Consider the following 27,288-nt stretch of genomic DNA (forward strand, 5'->3'; position numbering starts at 1 on the left):
TGGGCATTCCCTCAACAGTTTCACAGAATTGCTGTCAAATTCCCTGAACTCTATTCCCCTTCGTAATCTGTCCTGCTCCTGAGCTCCCAACGCAGCCCTCTCTGGGCACACTACCACACATCTCATCTCTCTGCTTCCCCTTCTTTTGTTCTCATCAAGAACAATCAGGATATAAATCATCACCATTGCTTATGTTTTAGAACCAAGTGCTGTTTTTCTAGGTGTTCAAACAACACCTTGTACATTATTTTAATTCCTTGTCTGAATCAAATTGTTTCCTCTACAGAGTTCTTTAGATGAATTCACAGCATATAATCACAGGTATTTTCATTATTCCGTAATTACATTTAATCCCAGTGTTCAGATCAATCTCCATGCATCTGCAAAGCAGATAGTTTTCTACAGCATGACATTTCAGGAGCAATTTTGTGGTAATGGAGTAACATCATTATATACTTCAGCAGATGCTATTTTCTGAGAGTATTTTTTTAACTTGCAACATCAATAGCATTTTATGAATGCTTTATCTGCCACGTGAGATGTTTACCTAACTGATGCTTGTAAGGTGCTCTAAGGACATAACACACATATTTGATGCGTGAAGATCCATTTTCTATGTTGGGAATGTCTTTGGAAAGTAATTTCATGGCATTACTTCAGAAATAATTACAGAGAACTTGGTGATCTGTGACTGTGGCACTCCAGCACATATAACTTTAACCAGAGGAGACCTCTTGTTTAAAAAAATGAAACAGAAAATAGCTGAACTGAATCTGCAGGAAATGGAAAGTGGACCACAGTAAGATCTGTACAAACTAAAAAACATAATGTGAAGGGAATGAAGCTTTGCGTGCCTGAGAGGACACTTTTGCTTAAAGTTTAACTGAGCTGAGTTTGAAAGGTTGAATCATCCTCAATAAGCACTTATAAATACTACTCATCTCGCCATCAGATATTTCAAAAGCATGAGAAGTGCTTTTGAAAAATTACTCAGAAACATTTTAGACATATTTTAAGAATTACGTATTTTTTCAAATATAATCTATTTCACTTTAGTCGTTATTACTTCTTTCTCAAACTTCTCTGCAATCATGGCTTCCCTGAATAAACATGAGATCACAGCCTTTGAGGAAGAAGCTAGCCCCTCTGGATTTGAAGTTACATTCCCCACCTCCAGAGGAAGATGATGGCTCTGACACTCATTTCATCTCAAGAGCTCTCTACTGTTGAGCTGAATGAGTCTTGTCTTGGGATTATGAACTACAGAGAGAAAGAAAAAAAAAAAAAAAGCTAAATGTCATGCAGTCCTCACAACAAAACAGAGGAATTTAAGTTTTTAAGTATGCAATTTCGTCTCTTCCCTGAATAAGCATCTTATCAGGAAGCTGTTATTCCTTCCCAGTAATAAAACCATTTCCAGTTCACTTCTGCAATGCCATTCTCCGTAACTACAGTAAGAGGAACTGATTTAGATCTGTCTATCTATTGAAAGCAACAGAAAATGGCAGTCAAAGCAAAAAACTGCAATGCTAAGAGGAAAGACTCATCCCCCCTGACAGGAGGGGAGAATCAGAAAGAGGAGCCCAAGGATGACGTGGACGATGCAGGTTCTTTAAGGCATAGAAAGGCAGGCACAGCGTATAACTACTCCTCACACGTGGGAACTACTTAGAAACTGCAAGCATCTGTAAAACCTGAGAGATTATTCCAATAGCTGCAGCCGCTCCATAAGAGCTAAGTCCCTTTACTGCTTCTGCTGTTCAGTAAATATTGTTTTTACAAGCATTTCCACATGACACAGCAAAACTGAAGGATTACATTCACCTTCACGTTAAGGGTGGACAGATGAATTTTAGTGAATAACATAATAGTGAAGAAAAGGACTTAAAAAATCACCAAACACTTGCTCAGTGCACATTAGATATCCGTAGTAAATGCTTTTATACGGGCTGCATTAATTGAAAGATTTCATTCTTTAAAATGTTGTCCATCACGAGAATTTATAAAGTAAACTTAAAGAATAAAGATAAACAAAGACAATTATTCATACTTCAGATACATTTACCATGTCAGATACTTACAGAAGCTAAATTGTATGCATTTAATTAATCTATTTTTTACCTTTTTCTTACAGATGACAGATATCAGAACATTCTATATTTATATTATGAGTTCACCACTATAATGGAAAAGATGTTTTAGGAACTACTACCTTGTGTCCCACAGTTTTCTCAATAATCAACTTGTCATTTTCTAAGAGCTTATGGGTTAATCTATTTCACATCTAAGGATTTCCAGATGCTACATGTGGTAAAGGGGTAAAATGGTTTTTAATTTATACATTCATCATGGCACATTCATTGCCAGTTTATCTGAACTCATGAAAAAGACCCAACTTTACAATGTAACAGGAAAAACTTTGTAATGCTCAAATGTTTTCTACGAAACAGAAATTATGCTTAAAAATCAATTTCAAACATTGTTGACTACTGATAGACTCAGAATCTAAAGAAAATTTGCTCTTAAAACACATAAATAAGTTTTAAAATCCTGTTTTCAGATCCACTGGGTGCATGCCTGCATGGTTCATAAGCAAAGTGGTATGCATTTGAAAAAGGCTATAAAGTCTGGACCATTTTCCATGGGAGGAGAGTTTGAAAGAGCTGGGGCTATTCAACCTGGAGAAGAAAATACTTACAGGAATCTCATCAGTGTCCATTAATACCTAAAGGGAGGGTGTAATGAGGACGGAGCCAGGCTCTTGCCCAGTGCTAGGACAAGAAGCACAAACTGAAATAAAAGTTCCATTTAGACATAAGAATAATCATTTTTAACCACACAGGTGGTCTGGCACTGGCACAGGTTGCCCAAAGAAGCTTGGCAGTCTCCATTACTGGAGATCTTCAAAACCCACCTGGGCAATGTACTATGCTCTGAGCATGAGACTGGAGTAGATAATCTGCACTAATGCCATCCCTCTTCAGTTATTCTGTGATTCTAGATATGCTTTCATATTCTGGAATATCATTTGGTCATTTACCTCTATAATGAAACTGCTTAGGAGCAGCTATTTGTATCAGTTCTTGTTTACGGAGGTGGACAGATTAGTATAGCATAAGCAATTTAAACGGCAATACTGAACATAAAGACAGAATAATGGTTAATTTCATAAAGCCCAAACTGAAGAGCACCCAGAGTACCAACATTAACTCAGTAATACAAGCATTCACCTTTTCCAGTGTGATAGCATAGCTAATGGAAGTTTATCAAACTGTGTTTTCTCCAACCTGATTTATGTGTGCTTACAAAGCAAACTGAGGGAAAGGATTTCTACCATACTGGAACCTCAGGAATCGTGTCATTTACACCATATGAGTAGACTCTAAAAAAACTGTATGGTTGTAAAATACATGTGGTTCTGAAAGGCAGGCACTGTGAATACTACCCTTTTAATAACAAAAATCTAGATTTTATTAATATTACATTAACACTACATGGGACACCATGTGTATAATTATCTCAACTTTTAGACTCTTTATAAATGACCTAAAGTGTGCCTCAAACATTCATCTAGCAACAGGTGAAAGGAGGCATTCTCTGCTCTGTAATAATAGACCAGCAAAATCAGCGTATTTGTAATGAGCCATTTGTGTGCTAAACAGGACTAATTCCCTAGCACTCCAAAGTACCTACTAATTAGGATATCTCCTGAGAACATTTGGACAAATAAGTAGGTAGCAAGAACATAAGAGTAACAAAGGAACTCCTAATTTTCCCAACATGTATCAGCTCAGTGACCATCCCCTACAAAGCAGATGCGACATAATGAAGACGGCGTAACTACTGTGTTTCACATCCCAGCTCAACAAAAACATCCACTTTGCAACCTTATGGAGGAAGGATGCTATTTAAAACAGAGAAAACAAATAACTTTGGCTAGCATGCAGTTTTTAACAGCGTTCACTGTTAAAAAAACAAACTTGCAAGAAATTAAGTGAATAAAATGTCTTTTCATACCATCAACAAATCCCATTTTCTGACTTGTAATTGTCAGGCAATGTTCCTTAATTAATGCCTGGATTTATGAACCAAGCAACAATGCTATATTTAATGTTACATGTAATCTAATGTTATATTTAGGATCTGTGCATGTACGCTGATCTTAAGAAAAATATATTAAACTACGCGGACCAAACTTTGCAGCACATTTGCAAATTGTAATTGGCTCTTCAAGAATCTTAATTCTCTGCTGATTTCTAAGGACTACCCTGCTGGTTATACAGAGTTGATTCCACAATCTTTTGGACATCAGTTCTGTGCTATGTATATATATACATATACACACACACACACATTTTCATTTTCTTGCCCTTTGAATTAGCAGGTATCTTTAGGTTTTTTAGTTAATTAAAGGTGTCATGTCTATAGTGAATCAGTGGAAAGAGTTAAGACATGCACTTTACTAAGACATAATTTTTCTACTAAAGGTGCATTTAATTTCTTAACACTGAAAATGAAAATATCTTAAAATAAACATGTGTAAGCATTCACAATCAGTATCACCAGCATTATGTATTTCAATTATTAATCAGCAAGTTAAAAATATGAAGTGAGCTCTAGCATTGACAAAGCCTAGTTAATAATGTCCTCAAATCAATATCTGGCTTCAACAGAAGAATGCAACATTTAGTTCCTCCATGAACATACCACATTCCAAAATCAAACTCTAATATTTGAACATATGAGAACATTTTAGATTTGGGAAAAGACAAAGTGAACATTTCTCATCCAAGCAAAGAGAAGCTGCTACAGAAAGACACCATAGGATTGCCCTGTGAATAAACACAAGTAGGATCTTTAAAATTGCTGATACATTCCTAGTGATTTTTTTCAACAGCTTTGCATGTGGTTACTTAGCCTTCACAATGAACTTTCAAAATATTATTCCATTAAAGCTAGGTGGCCCATTGAAGATGGGCTAATACTAATAAAATTGATTGTACAGCCCCAACAGTGCACAGACCCTGCACTTGTCTGGACCTGTATTAGCCTGAGCTCATTCTAACTTTGTTTTAACAGTGAGAGCAATTATCAGCCCATCAGATTTTCCCTAACTTGTTCTAGCTTAGCTCTGTGAACATAATTTATGTTAACAATCTAGTAAATTCATGTACCTGCTGAGTGACCTTACACAGTGTAAAGCAATTTCAGTAATTACTGAGGAAGCTTTTCATAGGTCTGATTAACCCACTCCCACCACACCCACTGATCATGTCCCTCAGTGCCACATCTGCCCATTCCTTGAACACCTCCAGGGACAGTATCCTCTACCACTTCCCTGGGCAGCCTGTTTCAATACCTCACTACTCAGAAAGGATTTCTCCCACCCTGTACACTCCCTGCCACAACTCAGGGCCATTACTTCTCATCCTGTAACTACTACCTGGGAGAAGAGGCTGACCTCCTTTTCTATAATGAATCTTTCGGGCTACAAGTGGACTAACAACAACCGCACCATATTTCAATTAATTTATAAGTATTACCTAGACTAACAATAAATGCTTACATCTATGTATTCTACGTGTGATGCATTCTGTCTTAAATCACAGCAAGAATTTTAGTGTAAATAAGAGTAAAATTTAGGAATATATGCCAATTGATATTTGAGCCAGCCCTAGATGTTTACCTGCTCTCTTATTTTATCGCAATAAAGAAGATATTGCTGATCACAGAACTGTGATATATGCTCAAACTGTGGTGGCATTAGAAAACAAATGCTGACAGCTTCAGAAGAGTGACCTTAGATAATCCCATTCAGACCAACATCATTTTGTCCTCTGCACTACAGTACTCCCAATGCCTGTATGGCCATTAAGTTCTTTTCTTTGACACATACGTACTCCTCACTTCATTACAACAAATATCTTCTTTGAAATAAGGATTCACCCCTTCCCATTCTTCTCCTGGAAACTGCTACAAGCACTCAGACTTATTCGGGCAACTGATGCCTCAGAACCTGTAACAGCAATCATGAAGGCTCAATCCCAAACCCTTCATTCAGTTCAATGGCTTTGGATCAGGTCAGTAACAAGAAAGTTATTTTTGCTTAACAACTACTTAATACGTACAATTTATTTTAAGTTTCCTATTATCTAATGGTATCCATTAGCATAACGCATCAGGGAAACTACATTTTAATTTTCAGCTTTCTCACTGGAGCAAGATGGAAACTGAAAAACAGTTGTGATTTAATTTGTAAGTCATAATTACTGTTCTGACTATACAAGCATTTCAGGATAAGCACAAGGTAATTTCACAGGACTTAATTCAGAAGTCACAGTGACTGTCACTGTCAGAACAGTGCAGGTCAGCCCCATACTGACCGTTTTTTGTGCCTTCACTTCTGTAGATACTTGTAAATGTTTGTTGCTTGTATTGATTCTATTTGTTTTTCAAGAAATTGAATTTTTATATTTATTAAGAAACCTACATCAGATATCCACTTACACAACTCTGCCATGGTTTCAAACACACAAAGGAAACGAAATAATATTTAAAACTACTGTGCAGCACAGGGCTTTGAAGACAATGAATTCAGTGACCAGAAAAAGAAAGGCAGAGAAAAGAAATAATGGCAATGAAAGAACTTGAAATGACATACAAGAATGATATCTTCCAAACCATCTCAATACAAAGTTCACAATTTCACTGGAATATATCACCTTTGCAAAAGCTCTGCCACTGGTGTGCAGTCGTATCACACTCTGAACTGTGAACACTAAGTAAGCAGAACATAAACTTCTCAGTCCATTTTCCAGGAATTGCCTTTACATTTACATTAGCTAGGAATTTCTCATTAAGCTGACTCTGTTTGCTAATGCTAAACAGACAAATGCCAGTCGCAGAGGAACTGCTGGATAGTTCTTTCACCATGTGTTTTCTTGACTTTTTGCTTGCTCCCTACTGAATCCAAGGGTCTTTACTCAGAAGCAGACACATACTCCTCCCTATGAATAAAACATAGTCATACATAAAATGCCATATAATGGTATGCACTGCTGCACTTCATTCACACTTTCCATCTAAGTATACTCATCAAAAGTAATTAAACAGCCAATTATTAACATGCAATATTAACCTATAAGTGCTAGTATTTTACTCTGAAAGTTTTTCATATTTTTCTTTAGCTTGAAATACTTATCATTTCCAGAACATACTGTCCAATACCTTGTACTTGTACCTTGTTTAGTTTTTATTTCTTAAGTACTGTGAACTTTTGGAAAGAAAGAGACAATATATAACATGTGCTTGGCTGAATTAAAAAAAAAAAAGCTATGAGTATTCCTCCAGATGATGATGATGAATCTGAAATTGCATGTTTTCTTTCATGACTCCAAATGCATGTCAGATGTCATTTCTCCCTATTATCTTTTTTTTTCTTTACACTCTCAAAATACACCATCTAAATTGTTTCGTTAAGAGAGAAAAATAATGTTACCTCTATCTCAGAAAGCAGTTTTGCTGAAATTTGTTAATACAAATAAATAGTATAGGTATTTTTAAAAGGTACAAAGATAGAAGAGAGGCATTTGCGAGAAAAGCAGAAACTTTCTTCCTACTATTATCCATGAAATGATGTTTATGAAAGCATACCACCAGTACAACCAGAGAAAAAAAGGTAATTATAATTTTAGCTATTAAGCTTGCTTTTGATACCAGTCGTGATTTTGGTGCTTTATGGCGGTCAGTTTCATACTGGGAAGAAGCACCTACTCTTTACTGCTGGGAGAGACTCAAACAAGATGAACCTGGGTGCATAAAACATGTCCTCAATTATGCAAAGTCAGCTGTGAGAACTCTCCCTCCCAAAACACTCCTAGTGGCAGGAGACTTATCTGTTACTTCTAAGAAAACTAAAAGCTGTCTCAAAAAAAACTAAGCACATCAAGTATCTTCAACTTTATTTTTTTAATATGTTCTTCAGCAACATAAATGATCCTCATGTCTTAACCACAACTATAAAGTGACTGAAGAAAATCACAGAGTTGTAGGGGTTGGAAGGGTCCTCTAGAGATCATCAAGTCCAACCCCCTGCCAAAGCAGCTCCCAGACCACAAAGTGCTGGTGCAGCCTGAGAGCATTCTCAAAATATTTATTTTGAAACAGTTTCAGCATTTCAGATCTAGTTGCTTCTATTCTGTTATATAAGGGAGCGACCATAAAGCATCAAACAGTAAAAACAATGAACAGTAATGATATTATTCACTTGGGATCCAACAGCCAACAATGGAAGGCTTGTCCCCAAATAGTCTATATCCTTACCTAACAAACTATAAATGACTTTCTTCTAAAACGACTCATCCTATGAAAAATTCAAGTGCAGTGTATTTAAGACAGAAACAGGAAATCCTTCAAAAACAAACAAACAAACAAAAAACAACTCTTTTTAAGTATCTGTCTGTAGCACCCAATTACATATTTGTGTAATTCTCTGGCCCATTTTCTTAACAAAAAAGTTGGTTTGAATCACAAAACCAACAGCAGACTCCATATCATGCAAGCTAATTTCCAGAGTAAATTAACTCATACAAGTGAATGTCCCGAGAACCCCAGAAAATCAGTAATAAAGTGTTCTCATTCTCTTTTGCTATCATGTACTTTGTTCATATTTAGTCACAGCAATTATTTCTATTGTACCTACCCCTGCAATTTTATGTTATATAGGATGACAGTTATTTGAGCTAAAACAATTGCTCACAATGATTTCTGTGTTTATTCTTATTGTGATTACTGTCATTTCAGCTCTCCCACTGCAAGAGCAAATCACTGAAAGTTACTCAGGCACAGACCATTTAAGAGCTAAGCTGTACTTCTCCTTGGGAGTCAAACATCAAAAATGAAAATAAGTTATCTGTCTCATACTTGCCAGTAAAAATTATAATAGGGCCATAAAGAAAACTACTATATTCTTTACACCACTTTAAAGAATCAGATTTATTTATTTATGTATTTCCATATTGCTAAGGAATAGTTTTTAGAGCTACCAACATATATTAATAGGAAACTTAACATCACAGAGTTCAAACTGGGCTGAAAGCAGAGAACAGTTTGTCTTTAACTACTGCCTCTCACTCCAGTATATCCTCAAAAATTGAGACCAGAAATGAACCAGTAATTAAAATGTGGAGAAAACAAGTTTTACATGGCATCAAAGTAATGTCCTGTTTCTTCTTCTCTGACAACCACACTGGCCTTCTTGTTGCCAGCATGTCAAGATGCTGCTTTCAGAAGCCTGATGACAACGTGTCTAAGAACCCACCCCATGTTTTAGTGGGTAGTTCCAAGTCCTGCACTATGTAAGAAATACTTATAGAATCATAGCAATATCTAAGTTGGAAAGGATCTTCAAGATCAGCAATCATCTCCCCCTTCACACATTACCGTTGAGAAGAATTCTATGCTTTATGAATGATTTTATGATCAAGCTTATTTATGCTCTATGATTGAGTTATAGATATATATACTTAACATAACATAGGATCTCTTTGCATTAAAAACATCAACCTACATGTAAACCTAATAGGGCTCATGAGAATGAGAAAACCATAATATGTGATCCTTCCCTTTGTGAGTTTAAGATAAGTCTTAATTCATAAGAGATTAAGTGCTACACCCATGTTTTAGGTGACACAGATGCTGGTCCTGAGAACTTACATGCCAAAACTACAACAAAAGTACTTCACAGGAAAGTGGGGAGATCCCACAAGTTCACATGCAGCCAATGCCAATGAAGTCTGCTTTGAATCTATACGAAGAGCTATATTGCACTACATAAAACAACACTTAAAAATCATATTTTTCATTTTTAAATTGATCACTTGCAACCACAAAATACAGTTGACCTTACTTTTTCCACCCTTAACTCTCAGCACTCATTTTACCTATACAAAATTGTGAATATACATGAGAGTTCACAATATATTTGAAAACTAACATAAAGACCTTGGAATTTATTCAGTTTCCAGACTACACTTAAATCTTAAGAAGAATCTTGGTTAAGAATTTAAAACATTTTAATAAAAGTATCATCCGTATTACACCCAAGAAGAAAGAAATCGCAGAACGGCAGGGATTGGAAGGGACCTCAAGAGACTGAGTCCAACCTCCTGATACAGCAGGTTCCCTGCAATAGATTGCACAGGTGGGCATCCAGACGAGTCTTGAATATCTTCATAGAAGGAAACACCATAATCTCTCTGGACAACTTGTTTCGGTGCTCCATGACCCTTACTGTAAAGAAGGTCTTCCACACGTTTGTATGGAACTTCCTGTGTTCCAGTTTTAGGTCACTGCTTCTTGTCCTATTGCTACGCACCACCAAGAAGAGCCTGGCTTCATCCATTTGCCTCCCACCTCCAGCAGAGGGCCACAAAGAAAACTAAGGGCTTGGAGCATCCTGTGTACAAAAGAAGGAAAGAGTTGTGGAGTCTCCTTCTCCTGTAGCAGGGAACATGCTTTGGCAAGGAGTTGGACGATCTCCAGAGGTCCCCTCCAACACCAATGCTGACTGCAGGAGTATGAATGGAAATCAATGGTAACTGTGATTAATAAAGTTACATATGCAGAGTTTGTCTGTACAGGCAACAGAAATAAAATGTTTATCTAAATCTGCTTACCAGAAAGACCATGAAGCTCTGGCACAGTGGCCTTTTATTAGCTTGCTTAATGGAAGCTAAAAGAAACAGCTATAGCTGCAAGACGTGCAAGCAAGCATTATGTTATCTTGTCTACATTCTAAGGCATGAATTATTAAATGAGACATAATCAAAAGGAACAAAATAAAATATTTTTTTAAAACACAATGGTACCGTTCTTTCTCAGTATCTCACAGATTTGAGTTGTAAAGGCAGGCCTTAATTCAGTAATTTCATTCAAAAATGTATTAGCAGATATTTGGGCTAAGAAGACATCTCTAATTTGCAGTATTTTCCTGGGGGCAGCATAAAACCAGTCTGGAACATCTGACAGGACAAAACAGACTTGACATGAATCTTAAACATAACAATACAGCAGAGCAACAATCAGACTAAATTAGAGTTATCATTAAGTCCAACTGATAGGATGAAGTTTCTGGAAAACAGTAAAACATCTGAACTCAGCAGTAATTCCTTCTGATCCTTTAAGTAGACACCTGATACTGTTAAGTAAATGTCACCAACAAATGGTCAGTAAGAATTACCTATGCCACCAATTAATTAAAAAAAAAAAACCACTTGTAACTAGCATTATTTGAGAATATATGTAGAATATAACACGTATAAGAAAACGGTTTATTCTCGGAAGAATGTGGTGTGTTACATGGACAGTTCTTACCAATGTTTAAGAGAGAGGTGCATCAACTCAGTACTCACAACAAACATACTGCTGGGACTTAGCAGTACAATTTTGCTGCTAGACTTACTACTAATAAACTGCCTAAGTGGGTCTGGAACAAATGACTTTGCTTTACTGTCCTGGGAGCCATGGCAGGTACTCAGGTGAACATGAGGCTAACTCTACAAACAGAAGTGACAACGTGGTCATAAACATGAAAGAACATTATTAAAATGGGGAAATAATTGCACTGTATTGAAAACTGTTTCCAGTTTGCAGATGTGAAAGAGACTGCGTGAGTACTGGGAAAGATTCTCTTACAGTCTGTATTTAAAAAAAAATCCTCTGAAACAAGGACAGAAAATTGCCTCCTACACTCTGTTTGTTTACTTTACCAAAGAGAAGGCCGACTACAACAGCCACCTGAAAGAAGGTTGTGGTGAGGTGAGGTTCAGCCTCTTCTCCTAAGTAACAGTGATAGGATGAGAGGAAATGGCCTCAAGTTGTGCCAAGGGAGGTTCAGATGTGATATTAGGAAGAATTTTTCTCATAAAGAGCAGTCAGGCACTATAACAGGCTGCACAGGGAGTCACAGGGTAGAGTCACCATCCTGGAAGGTATCCCTAAGCCTAGCAGACAAAAGATAAACAGGCACAGTGACTAAAAGTTGAAGCCTGATGAGTGTAAGACAAAAGAAAGATTTAAAAAAAAACAACCAAACACTAATGGTAAAATAAGCCACTAGAGTTATTTTGATGGAGATCGATACAACCAACAATTCAAGCATTTTTCCCAGCTTCAAAAGAGACACAACCAGTTTTAAAGGATGTTTGTTCCTTCTATCAATAATACCAAAAGAGCTATTAAGAGACAAAGCCCTTTCTCAAAGACTTACTGACTCACTGAAACGTGCACAAGCCCCAAAACATGAATGGCCATGGTCCCTTTTTCTCTACTGAACAACTATTAGCATTGCCAAGCAGTCCCCAGTTACTAACACTAACATGTCAGGGTGCTGTGACCCAGGACGCAGGCTGTTTAGCAGTGCTCCACAGTTAACTCAGCACAAAGCCAAGTACAAACTGTATCTAAGATATTCAGCTCAACAGAGCCACAACACTGAATTATTTTAGTTTTCATTCCTGGCACTTTAACCTCTCCTTAACCACAGTCAACTGCCTTGCAATTTCCATCTGGCTCAGCAAATATTATTTCAGATTGAATTAAAAAAAAATCGCCGTACAGACAGCATTTTAATTTAAGCAATAATATCCAAAATGATGACACAGTTTTCCTAATAGCGCCAAATTAGAACACATAGTCATGCAATCAAAACTCATTCATGTCTCAGAGTAGCACATTAAGTCTACTAGACATTTCTACACAATATCCAACTTCAAGGTGACAATCTAGAAGCAAGATTAAAATTTTAAATCAAATCTAAAATAGTTAGCACATATCACTTTACACTTAGCTGAACAGTGCGTTCCTTTTGCCGAGCCTGTATTTCTAAGCACCAAATATTAAAATTAAACTGTTACCATATTCTCAGCAGTGCACTTGGAGCATTTTGCCTGCACATTCTAATAAGAAATACATTCTGTAACTATAAAATAGGGATAATTAAAGGAAACAAACCATGTAATTGTAGCTCACTTAGCCAAACCACTTAGGCTTCAGATCTGTAATATATTCTGTCAAGTTGATTACATGACACATAATAATAATAATGGCTCATTCTGTGCTTTTAAGCTAATAATCCTCTTGCTCCTTGTCTGATATTACAGATGAATTATGTCATACAATTAAAATACAGACAAGTGTAAGATACAGGCAAAGGCATACGAATAGAGATGGAAAAAAAAGCAAAAAAAAACCACTACAGGAAACTTACGAACTACAGGGTTCCAGGTACTAGAGGAAGAGTGGATTAACACAGAAGACACTGAACGGCTTTTCTGTGTTAAAAAACGAGCAGAAGAAGAGTGAAAAAAGCAGTAGCTCATAGAAGATAGAAGTGAGCTATGCAGAACAACAAAAATTGAACATAGAGACTAAATCCTGCAAAGACAAAGGGATCTAGCAAAGGCTACAAAGGAAGAAGCATGACATCACAGGATTTCTGCTAACCTACTGCATGAGAAGCAGCACTGGGAGCTTGGGAAGAGAGGAGAGCTGTCAGTGTGAGATCACAATACAAAAAATATGGATTTATTCCTATCAATGAGAACAATCAGACACTTTGTGATACATCTAAAAACCTCATCTACTGTAAACTTAAAGAAAAGGGGCTGAAAGTTGCCAACGGGAGGACAAAAATCTGAAGACTTACCACAATGCATATGATACAGTATGTACATGCTAGTTATGCTACTGCAGAGCATGGCTTTCATTCTGCGTATGGTTATATTATATATTTTAATATTTATATATGTATACATACACTATTTCACATATGCATATATATACATACATATCCTAAGTTATAGGAGTTGAAGAGTAACCAAAAAAGCTGATGAATAGTTCTGTAGATTTAGACAGTGCTCCTGACCTGTCACACTCACAGAAGTTTTCAAATGGCAAAAAGATGCATGGAGATCCTACTCCTCTGTGATGTATGAACTGGCAGCCTCAGTAAGTGACATGATACTTGTCTGGGTGACATGATACTGCTCTGGTAATGAAGTACAAACTCTATCTCTAGAGATATCACAAATTAGAACATAGTATGATCAATCAGACAAATGAAGAACTTCACAGGGTGAAGAACTGGCTAGAGGGCCGTGCCCAGAGGGTAGTGGTTAATGGAGTTAAGTCCAGCTGGCGTCCTGTTACGAGTGGTGTCCCCCAAGGGTCAGTTTTGGGGCCCATCTTGTTTAATATCTTTATTGATGACCTAGACGAGGGGATTGAGTGTACCCTCAGTAAGTTTGCAGATGACACAAAGTTGGGAGGATGTGTCAAACTGCCTGAGGGTAGGGAGGCCCTTCAGAGGGATTTGGATAGGCTGAACAGCTGGGCTGAGCTCAATGGGATGAGGTTCAATAAGACCAAGTGCCGGGTCCTGCACTTTGGCCACAATAACCCCATGCAATGCTATAGGCTTGGGGCAGAATGGCTTGAAGAATGTAGAGAGGAAAAGGACCTGGGGGTGTTGGTCAATGGTCAGCTGAATGTGAGCCAGCAGTGTGCCCAGGTGGCCACGAAGGCCAACGGCATCCTGGCCTGTATTAGAAATAGTGTAGCCAGCAGGAGCAGGGAGGTGATCATCCCCCTGTACTCAGCTCTGGTACGGCCGCACCTCGAGTACTGTGTTCAGTTTTGGGCCCCTCACTACAAGAAGGACATTGAGGCCCTGGAGCGTGTTCAGAGAAGGGCAACAAAACTGGTGAGGGGTCTGGAGCACAAGTCTTATGAGGAGCGGCTGAGGGAGCTGGGATTGTTTAGTCTGGAGAAGAGGAGGCTCAGAGGAGACCTTATTGCACTCTACCACTTCCTGAAGGGGGGTTGTGGTGAGGAGGGGTGGGCCTCTTCTCCCTGATAAATAATGACAGGACGAGAGGGAATGGCCACAAGTTGCGCCAGGGAAGATTTAGATTAGACCTGAGGAAACATTTTTTCTCTGAAAGAGTGGTCAGGCACTGGAATGGCCTGCCTAGGGAGGTGGTTGAGGCACCATCCCTAGCGCTGTTCAAGAAGCGTTTAGATGAGGTGCTAAGGGATTTGATTTAGTAGCTGGGTAGGGATAGTGATAGGAGGATGGTTGGACTAGATGATCTTGTAGGTCCTTTCCAACCTCATGTACCTATGAACCTACGAACATTGTGAAGCAAAATTTACCAAGGTAAACTTATGGTGAAACACACCTGTTAAAAGTTTGCTGTGTGAATGTTTAACACATGCAGTGTTACATCAGACAGACTCCAAATATATTGCATTCATGTAGACCCAGCCAAATTTCCAGGATGTTATACAGACTATAGTGCACAAGTACACAGTGCTCTAAAATAATGTTTTTCATATTCTTCATTAACCATTTGATTTTAAATTCTGTAATGGAGCTGTTGAAGTAATACAATAAAAAAAAACATAAAATAATGTGAGTTAATATGCTAATAGTATCTCTCAAGAACAATGCATACTCATCCATAGAATCATAGAATATCCCAAGTTGGAAACCCATAAGGACCACTGAGTCCAACTCCTGACTCCACATTAAGATCACACAAAATCTAAACCCAATGTCTTAAAGTTGTTCCAGCACTCCTTGAACTCTGGCACCTCAGGACTGCGCCCACTGCCCTGGGGAGCTCGATCCAAGCTTCACTGTCCTCCAGTGAAGAACCCTATGTATTTCTATCTTTTCCCTTCAAATTGCCTTCCTAAACTTCTCTTCCTACTTCTCCTTCCAACAGATACTATACCAGTTAAGCATTCAGGCACAATTGTTAATGTTGAACATACTGCACAATATCTTATTCCACTGATTTTAATGCAGTGGAAACACCTGGCTCTGCTGTCTGCCCGTAAGAAACAATTTAGGAAAAAATTGTGTTAATGCAATCATTATTCAACCACCAGCCTTCTTTCAGAACTGGCTGACAAGTCTGCAGTTAGCCTAACTGAGCACACGGTTGGACTAGAGTAATTTTCAAGGCTTCCTTCCAACCTTAATTTTGTCTGTTATTCTACAATTTCAAACACAACTTATCGGGGGGGTACACTGAGGGAACAATTGGATGCACATAATTCCTCAGGAAAACTGACTTCACACCTACCAGTCTTCATCAGTGGAAATCACGTGTCAAACTAATCAGTCCAGGTATCTAGCTGTATCTTCTAATTTGACACACTTTCCCTGAAAGCACGCAATGCTTTTTTATTGAATGGTTTTACAGAGTAAAGACACAAGATAAAATATAAATAGCTCATTAGACGTGAGATAAGGGCTTCCATAGGAAGTAGGAGCTTAGCAGTTCACCCATCCTGGATTTTTCTTTGCAATACAAAACAACAGTAACATTTAGTGCACCCTTCTACTTCTCCCTCCTTTTTATAAGCTTCTAATACAGAGGAACATAGTATCTGATACTAAGTTGAATGCAACTGGCAAGAATCCGTTATCATTTCTGCAAACCATCCACATTGCAAAATGTTCAGAATTCAAGAAAATATAAAGATGTTATTTTATGAACTGAAAGTATTGATTCTTACACTAAAAAGCTGGTAATCCTCTCAAAATGCATGTATTTGCAGATCTACGCATCAAACATTCTGCAATCTTTTGCTTTCTGCAAATGTCATGTTGCTGTGATTGTCTCACCTGGTTTTAACGTTCCACAAAGTCATGAAAACAAGCAAAACAAAAATCCATCAAACATTCAACATCATTTTAAAAAGGTTTTCCTCTCCTATCCTTGGAAAAGTTGTATTTCCTTCATTACAGCCAGTCAAACTGATACAGAAAGTGTGCAGTTTCTAGGAAGCCATTACCCAATCATGCAGAAGGAACCTGATGGCACAAACAGAATTCTTAAAACGTATCTGTAAATTAAATGCATCCCATTTGCTTTCTTGGTGGATAATATCAACAAATATTTCAAGTAATCTTGGCAATCATAGTAAAATTTCTCACACGTTCAGAGCATAACATTGTAATCAGAGATTTATCTTTTTTATCCAGAAAGAGCACTTTTATACAAATGCTTACCAGTTCATCTATTAACTGCACTGCCGTGGAATAATAATGCACATTTGCACTACGCAACTGGAAGAGACCACAGACCACTGAAATAATTCAAGAAGAATAACAGCTGGAGCTGTCTCATCTAGCTCTCATTTAAAACAGATATTGGAGAGCATACAATAAATTATTTTATATGGAATTTTCACTTCTTCACCTGTAATGAATTATTTTACTTTATAAACATTATACCGATTCAGAAGAGGTTCTTCAAAGCCAGCTCCTTCATATAAGTACACTTTCCTTGTCCTTGAAAGCCTTTAATTTATGAATTACCTGCCTAGCCAGAGTCTATTGGATTTAGAACAGGCTGGCAGAAGGCAAGAATGCATAATAAATGTGTGTATTCCACTTAACTTTGCTCAGACTAATTACATAATTGTTTCCATTAGTAATATGCTTCAAATGAAATAAAAAAGAATACAGAAATACCAACAAGCAATTAAAAATGAAAATATTGTGTAATACACACGGTGTTCCAGATAATGAGGGGCCCTACTTCACAGTCATACTGGTAGTTGTGGTAGTCCTGGATAATTGATTGTGAGTGTCAAGCATCTCATAATGTCCAAGAACTATAACCAAAATGGTAATTTGTGCAATTTGCTTACTTGCTTCATGCCACACATTTACAAAACATGCATTAAAAGGTACTTGAGAGAAAACAAAGCAAAGAAAATCAATCTCTGTCTTGAAAGCCAACAAAGTTAATTTGACTCAAACTACAGGAGTGTCAGTTTGCCATCTTGCATTGCAGTCTTTGTGAGTAATGTTCTGTATAAACAATTACACATCCGTGCTACTTTTCCTATATTAGGTAATTACGTTTCTGTAACTTAAGTTTCATTACATCTATCAAACTGGTGTACTGAAATTTGGTAGATCATCACACTGAAAATAAGAGAATATTTGATAGGAAAATTCTAAAATTCAGTGACTCCACAGAAATGCACTGAAACCATACATACTGTCCTACTTTCATAACACAAATTGCCTCTTCCCCCTCCCTTTCTTTCCAAGAGATTCAGAAAAGCAACTAATTCCCTATGGTTAGGAATGGCAACATTTCCAATTGCAGAACATACTGGAAAGCAACTTCAGCAGGACAAACAGCTCATGTGATTCAGCTGGAGGACAAAGACTATGAAAGTTAAATATGTATATATATAAAGATTATTGTTAGTCTTACTGTGAGTCCTCATTGCTGCTCTAATACGGAAAATTCCTCTACACCTGTCTTTAATATTAAACAGAGCTTTCCAGCATGGTGTGAACATACTACTTAAATGAAAGTACTCTTCTAAAGTCTCTCTGAAACACTGCTGCAACAACCTGACAAAATGGTACACTGCTCGAGGCACCTCCAGCACAATGCAGAATCAAACCACTCAGTATTACCGAACAGCACACCAGTCAGATAAGGCAAACTAATCAACTACTTAACTGAAGAAGAGGAGGCTTGGGGGAGACCATATAGCTCTCTGTAACTACCTGAAGGGAGGTTGAAGTGAGCTAGGGGTTGGCCTCTTCTCTCTTGCAAGTGAATAGAATAAGAGGGAATGGCTTCAAGTTGCGCCAGAAGAGATAAAGGCTGAATGTTAGGAAATACTTATCTGAAAGAGTGGTTAGGTGCTGAAATGGGCTGCCCAGAGAGGTGGTGGAATCTCCAACCCTGGAGGTATTCAGGGAATGATTAGACATTTGTGTTGAGGAACTTGGTTTAGTGAGAACAACTGGTGATAGGTGGATGGTTGGACTGGATGATCTTGTAAGTCTTCTCCAACATCAGTGATTCTGTGATTCTATGATTCTAATACTAATTAACAGTCCAAAATGTTTAGAACAACAACCTTCACCCTCTAGTGTTTTAGGCACCCGGCTGGCAGGTTTGCCTATGCTCAACCATTTTGTCAACTGCCCTCTGATAGGTATGTAGGTATGTCCAGCTGAAACACTGTGGAATACATAAAACTTCAAAAGGAGCCTGATAAATTTTTGAATGGATAATTAAGAGAGATGGCCCGATCCTGCAGGGGTTATTTGGTTATGTATACTTTGTTCTATCAGAGAAACACATTGCTAATGAGCTACCAGTTTGCAGGGCAGTAACATGACTCAATGCAATTTTTACTGGAGAAATATAGCCTTGAAACCTTACCAGAAAATAAATGAAAAATTAATTTAATTCCAAAGAAAAATAACTTAATACTTTGCAGTGTTGCAGAACAGCATCGATCAGTAATTACTGCAAGTCAAAACACAATACACTCCAACATTTGCTGAATCAAAAGCTATACAAAATATTTAAATACAGTGCAGAATGTTGTGCTGATCGGTGATTTCAAAATGCTCTTTTCTGAAAACATGTCAGCCAGAATGAGGAAGAGATGAAATTGCATGCTGGAGTAGGATGGAGAGAAAAGTAAGATATTTGTGTTTCTAAGTAGTAAGTTGTTAATTTGAATCATGTGTGATAAAATTACACTCTAAAAGTAATGTTCTTTCCTCTGTCTCCTGAACTGCAGAATACAGCTCATCTGGTTGCATAAAGGCATAAAGGTCCAGGGGACACAACACAGAATTACAGAATTGTAGGGGTTGGAAGGGACCTCTAGAGATCATTGAGTCCAACCCCCTGCCAAAGCAGCTCCCTAGCCCAGGTTGCACAGGTAGGCGTCCAGGTGGGTCTTGAATGTCTCCAGAGAAGCAGACTCCACCACCTCTCTGTGCAGCTGTGCCAGTGCTCTGTCACTGCACTGGAAAGAAGTTCCTATGCACATTTGTGTGAACTTTCCATGCATCAGTTTGTGGCCATTTCCCCTCATCCTACTTCCACACACTTCTGAGAAGACTCCAGCCTCATCTCTTTGCCTCCCGCTCCTTAGATACTTATAGACGTGGATCAGATCCACTCTGAGTCTTCTTTTTTCAAAGCTGAACAGATCCAGGTCTCTCAGCCTTTCCTTGTAAGAGAGGCGTTCCATGCTCTTTATCATCTTTGCAGCCCTCCAGTTGATTTTTATACAGGGAGCCCAGAACTGGACACAATATTCCAGGTGAGGCCTCACCAAGGCAGAGTAGATGAGGAGGATCACCTCCCCCGACATGCTGGCCACGCTATTTTTAACGGACCCCAGGATACATCAAGCCTAGGAAAATTCCAGGTTAGGAAGAAAATAAAACAAAACAAAACAGAAGAAGAAAGAAAAAGAAAAAAGAAAATGCAAAAACACTGAGGATACTTAGGCCAAATCAGTTCACTGAGACATTACACAGTGTTATCCTATGAACAGTTGCGCAGGAACAGCAACAACACTGCAGATGGATATACTGAGTATAGGTATTAACATGCACTGCAGTAGCAGTTAAAGGAATAAGGTGTCAACCAGCAGCCTCATCAATTGTCCTACTGATTTAGAAGTTCACTCCTGTGAGCAAGCAGGTCCACAGCCCCTCAAATTTGCAATGTGCTATTTACATATTGCTTTAAAGCCAATAAACAATTTAAAAAAATAATGCTAAAGCGCTGATTCAAAATTATTCATTACAATCTACTATGTTCAACTGTCTCCCAAAGTCTGCAGCTTTATACTCCAACATTAGGGATTGTTCAGATTTTTCTGTTGCACAGCAAGAGGAATAAACATCAAACAGATGAATCCTTGAACATTGCAGTGAAAACAGAAGGATTAAAAACTGAATGGGGTATCACTTGGGATACAGCTCTCAGCCTCACTGTAACTGTACACTGATGTGTATTTATCAGCACATCTTTGCTGCAGGATCTCAGCAAGGAAAAAACTGCAGATTCAGTAATACTTCACTCAGACCAGCAGGTTAAGCACAACCTGGCACCCTATTACTTTTGGTACTCCAGTTAACACAATACCTCTTTACAACTCTGTGTTGTTATGTATCAACAGTGAAAGCTTTTGTGAAGACAGTGGGGAGATTTTAACATTATCAATTTCCTCCTGAATTGGGTGCTTGGAAAGAAGAGTGCTGCTTTACCACTTGTATTTTCTTTTACTTCATCCCAGGAGACTTTTGGATCTTAACAAAATTTCAAGTCTATGAACTCCTGGATATAAAATGTGCAGGGAGCATATGCAGAAATTGCCACTCCACTCAGTTAGCATGACAGATAATCAGTGGCTCGTGTATGACATTGAAGAATGCACCCCATAAATTAAATTCCCTTATGAGTCATACCATGCATAAATATAAGGGCCAAAATAATAGAGAGATAAGAAGAAATGAAATTATTACAACTTTGATCAGCAGGTCCTGCTGAAGAACTAAAGCAAATAAATATTTCTTTTTAGGATAAAGATTTCTCACATTCCTGCTTCATTATATTTGTGAACATGTAGATGGAAAATACAAAATGGAACAAAAAACAAAAGTAGGCTTGATTAGTTTTAAAACTGTTCCTGGGTATGGAAGTCAGGATTGAACTGCCTACAACTGAGCATAATATTCAGCCTTGCTTCTCTGTCTTCCTGAGAAAGATTCACCAGCATAAGACATATTTTTCACCTATATTCCTTCTACAGCTCAAAGAAAGAAAGAAGCATTTGTTTGGCCCAATCCAACCCTTCCAGTATGTAAAAGTATGCAAGTATGTAAAACAGATGAATTGTGACCTCCCTTGTAAGGAGTCTACTCAGGATGACCATTTCAAGTGCAGAGGCTCAGAGAGCAGATGTGAGGCACTGGCACAGCTGCCCACCTCCAGCCCTGCAGGTGCCCAAAGCCAGGCTGGATGGAGCCAACCAGCCCATGGCAGGGGGTTGGAACTGAGTGGCCTTTGAGATCCCTGCCAGCCCAAACCACCCTATGATTCTATGTGAAATTAGATCCACTTTGTCTCAGCTGTTAGCCACACAAAACTTCCAGAGCACAGACAGCCACTTAGTTTTGCCTTGTGAATAGCACTATGAATCTTCAACCTGCACTAGATACTGCTTCTGTAGCATAAGTTAACTAAAAATATTTGAACTTCGTGTGCATACACTGATCTTAAATCTCTCCATTTTACCTATGCTGCACCTACTCTAAGTATTTTTTTTGGCACAACGCATTAAACAGCGTAACAGATGTGGCAAATACCATGTTCTCTTCTGTCTAATTGTTCGGCAACGAGTAGAGTTAAAATTGGGAAATATTTAGACAAGCACAACTGATAAACTGAACTGAATAAAGAATTCTCTTGGTAAAATTACACAGCAAGTTCAGGCTATTTTTTTTTAATGGAAAGCAGCTCACTAATAGCTCAGTTCACGCTCAGCTGGATCAGCCATTCAAATTTGTTTCATTTCAATCTAGCAATCAAAACAGCTGACAATTCTACTAATAACTCAACATCCATATTCAAATGTGTTAATTCTTCATTTTCATTTTAACAGGAGCACCACGGCTTTGAGAATACAGCCCTAAAAATATTTCTTGTATGGATGACAGATAATATTACCTCTCAGCTCCAGGTTTCCCCACTCTCGATTTGCTGATGCTCTTCAGCAGCTTTGATCAATTCAGAAAACAATTACTTCATTACTATCTTGTAACTAATAAATCAAAAGTAACTTAGTCTTTAAAAGCTAAGTACTGCTTAGATTGTTCTTCTCTATTTTATTCCTTTCTCAGTAATTCATTTCTTTGTTATTCTTCCAACACCTCCAGCAAGCAGTTTCATCTTTAATACCCTACTGGCAGGAAGCAAAAGATTAAGACTTGGCTAGACAGTAGATAATAAATTTACATTCATTAAAAATCTTACATTCTTGCCCTATCCTAAAATTCATTTATCACAATTTCCACTGAGACATATCAAGAAAAGTGAGCATGCCTGATGGTACTGAGAATCAGTACTGAGTCATGCTTGGCAGCTGAAGCAGATGATCTCCAGATCTTGTCTCAATCGCAGAGCACTCAGCATATTTTGAAGTTACTAATAGAGAGAAAGGACTAGTCAGGCTCAGCAAAAGCCTCGCCAAACTTTCCCCCTCACAGAACTACCATGACCTTAGTGTCAGGAAGCACAAAGGAGTAAAATACTTTCATGATATAACTACATTTTATTTCAACACGTTCACTAAACAGAATTCATTGGGGTAGAGCATTTTTTGTCCTGTTCACCCAGACTAATTGGTCTGTCACAAGGTAGAAACTTCTTCAGTTATATGTAAAGACATTAAGAGAATTACCAAGCTATTAAAAATTCAGCCAGGATGCTCCAGATTCTTCAGAAATAAAGTAAAAGGCTTCACACCACATGCTCAGTCCCAACACGCAGTAACAGCAGCCCCATCACGTAAGCAGCTCAGCTGGCTCATGGCAAGGCTTGGCCTCAAAGCCCAACTATAATCCAAGCAGACACAGCAAACAAACCCCCAAACTATTTCTGTGATGCATTTAAACACGTAAAAACACCAGGGAAACTTTCATACTATAAAAATTCCACCCCAGCAAATATTTCAAAGTACTGATGAGATAACTTCAAATATCAGGAGCACTAGGTAAAATCTGTGAGAAAAATAAATGAAAAGAATTTACACTTCAAATAAAATTACAAATGCAACAGCAACAGCACCTACTGAAACTACAAGGATGTAGTTGTACAATCTGAGTATGATCACACAATTTTTTTTATCTCTCTTAAGTCATACAGACAGTCTTCCTGAACCATTCAGGATGAGCTGAGCTGACTCACCAAAGGATAGCAGCTGGCAAAGCTCCAGTCAGGGCTGCAGTGCAGTGCTGGAGATCATTAGGCACAGCCCGGAGGTTTCCTGTACTCATAACCTTCCAGCCATGGCCTGAGGGCAACCCAGACATCGCTGTGCCTCCATACTTCTCTGTGCTTTCCAAATCCTGCATTGGCTCTCATCCCACTGCCTCTGTATCTGTTCCCGATTTCTCACCCTACTGCAGTGATGCTCAGCCCAGCTTTCAATCGTACTTGTGCCTACCTATCCACAACACCAACTCCCACTTGCTTTCAGCAGCTAATACAAAAGACCAAACCAAGTTTGCAGCTCTGCTCTGGACTTTTTTGAAATAGACCTGAAGTCTGTTTCATCCCTTCAGTCCCAGCCAGTGCACAAGGTACTCATCCAAGTTTGTAAAACAACGGCTTAGTATCCACTTATGAAGTGTGGTGAGATCCTTCAACTTGCAACCATTTCCATGGTGAATGAAGAGATGTTGATCTCTTGCAAATGAAATTGAGAGAAACATTCAACATCAAATGAAGTGGAGATCTACCTATTCTCTCGTTCTTCTTTAAACTCAAAAGCACATAACTTGCGTTTCTAACCACACAATCATTTGCATTCACTGTATTCTCATTCAAAAAACACAAATAAAGGAGAGTCATGTTTTTGGCAGCCCAGAACTATTCCAGCAAATACACCCCTTAGCATTTGCTCTTACCTTGAATGACACTGTTAAAGTATTGAAAACACCGCGAGAAATGGATCTGACACTTCAGACAGATACAGCTATCGTTGTTTATCGATCTATTTGCAACAAACTTCCCATCTGATATGGTAAAAATCATAACTTTTAAACAGCTTTAGTTATCAATTTATCTAGAAAAGGAGTAGACTGCAGCCAACCTGCAGTCAGGTACATCCTTCCCTTTGGCCCTGGCTCGACGTTTGGTCTCAGATGGACGACATTAGGAGTGAACTGCATTTTCTATAGCATGCTTAGGATAAGAGCATATAATCTAGAAACACAAAGCAAGCTTGTGACCATCCTCCTGTAGTACAAGGTGTATAATAGTGCACAAGTGAACAGGGAAAAACAACAGCCAAGGTATATGGTATTTTGCATGCACGTTGTTTCTCTAATTATTTTAATTCTTGCTTCTAACAAACCTTTCCAGACCAAAGAGAACAACTTCACAGTATGCTTTTTCCTAGCAAAGATTATGATACACTGCAGTAATAAAACCATGACCTCACAGATTTTTAAGAAATGAAGAAAAAAGTAGGAATAATGAAAGTGATTTTTCAAATAATCTCTTAATGCATTATCAGTAACACAGCTAATATATTTCTAAATAGGAAAACATTTTTTAAAGCAGGCAGAGTTCTTTTCATCAGTGTATGACCTCTGAATGGTCCAGACATTACAACATATTTTGTCACTGAAACCAAAATATTTCTTTTAAAACTCAATTTCAAAGTTTTTGGATTTTTCATATATATAAAAAAGCACTTGATTCATTTTAGAAACAGTGTTCTGCATTTACTGATCTGAAGCACAGAAAAATCAGTTCTGGTTTGTCACCAAAATTCAATGAAAATGCTATTCACTGAAAAATGGCAAACACAGGTGAGTGTAAAAAATGAGAGATTACACACAGTATTATTGAAGGAAAAAGTATTATAGGTACTACCCTGCACAGAATTTGTATAAACCACCTGGCAAAAAATAAAACCAGAATTAGGATAAACACAGCAGACCATACAATAGCTTTGCAAATATTAAACTTTTGAGATGTTTCTATGCCTCACAGTCAATGATTCAATACTTTCAGATAACCCAGTAATGTTTGCAGCTTATAGACTGGCATCACAGAAAAGTTGCACTGACACAGATGAGGTCCAACTTTGCATAATTAAAAAAAAAAGATGTAGCACTCACTTTATATTAAATCATTTTATATATTAATTATGTCTTCAAAAAAGAAAGACTGCTGCATGTTGTCTTGTAATGAAACAATCAGATATCTGAAAAAACACAATGGACAATTGCCTGAAAATAATAAGAAAAGAAGGACAGATAACAATATTTTTCAGGGAGAAAGGGACACATTACATTCCAGGTTCTGTTGGATTCCTCCTGTCCCAATTCACCCAGCTGTAGCTGGTTATACCTAATAGGCAACGGCTTCATTTTCAAAACAAGCACAAACTACCTATCCCACTCTGATCTGCTTCCATTTCTTTTTACCTTTCTCAGATTCCTCTTCCAGCATTTAAAGTTAAATTTATTTCCTTTACCTCCTTCAGTTCCTTGGAGATGATTTAGGCTACGCAATGCCTCAGGATGATCTGCACTCCCTTATGCAAGAAATCATTTTATGTCTTTTTTCTTTTTACAATATTTTTATATAGTAGATATGTTTTCAGAGCAGCAAGTTATTAGATTAATGGTATTTCTCTTTGCTTACTTCAGAAATTAAATTGCGCCCACATTAAACAGTTGCTTTAATAGCCTGTCTCACTGATGGTCTCACTGGATGTTCAAGTTGCTTACACAGTAGATGATTATTTGCTGCCTCCCAGCCCATTAACCACTGCTTCAACCACATCCACAGAATCAAAGACTAAATTTGTCTTTTCCATCAGTTCTCTCTACTATTGAACAATGTTTAGCATGCTCTGCTTAACTGGAGTTTTTAATTACTTTTAAAGTAAATAGCTGTTCTTAGTTAAATGCAGACTCATTTTTAAAGAGTCTAGAATTTTTAGTGAAACAATTTTTGATAATACTTTTGGGAAAAGATTTGAATACTACTGAGCACTTTTGATGAGAGCTGTAAAGGGAGCCCTCACTTCCTCCTCAGTCTACCATCTTCAGGAATATTGACATGCATGAGACCATTCTCACCTCTCAGAGATCACGACTGATTGCTACTGCTGTCCCCAGCACTTCGTCCAGCTGAGAAAAATGCAGAGACACTACAGGAGGGATGGGAAGAGCAGGGGGCAAAATAAAACAATCCACAGAAGAGAGCATAGCAGACACTGAGGGCAGAGAGGATAGAGCTCCAGAGTAGTTTTGCATCTCAGATAAGCAGTCCTCCACGTGAACCCTCTGACCAGACATCTACGATCCATGTCTGCCTTAATTTTCAGGCAAACAAAAGAAAGAGGACTTCTCTGTGAGCAGCATATACTGCGGGTAACATAGAGGAATGCTGACATGAAATGGCAACGTGTATTTACTTCTTAACAACATTATTTTCAGAAAATCATTTTCATGCTGCCAGCTTTGCACTATTATTGACAAAAGACATTTGGTTGTCAAATTCTCTACTAAGAAAAGCACGCTTAAAATATAAATGTAACACTAAATTCACTTTTTCATAAAAAGCAAAACGCACTGAATCACTGAAACAGAAATTCAGATTTGCTGGGCTTCAGAAAAGTACATAA

The 27,288-nt window shown here is 37.9% G+C and overlaps 1 protein-coding gene across 1 annotated transcript in view; it reads right to left on the reverse strand.

Annotated features, from left to right (window-relative positions):
* SLC36A4 (solute carrier family 36 member 4) overlaps positions 1 to 27,288 on the reverse strand; it is a 73,821-nt gene that overhangs the window by 15,476 nt on the left and 31,057 nt on the right. The gene's annotated exons all lie outside the window — the stretch shown is intronic.

This window comes from Cyrtonyx montezumae, unplaced genomic scaffold (assembly GCF_038088225.1).
Source record: "Cyrtonyx montezumae isolate F1298 unplaced genomic scaffold, pur_monq_1.0 scaffold_12, whole genome shotgun sequence".
NCBI classification, from domain to species: Eukaryota; Metazoa; Chordata; class Aves; order Galliformes; family Odontophoridae; genus Cyrtonyx; species Cyrtonyx montezumae.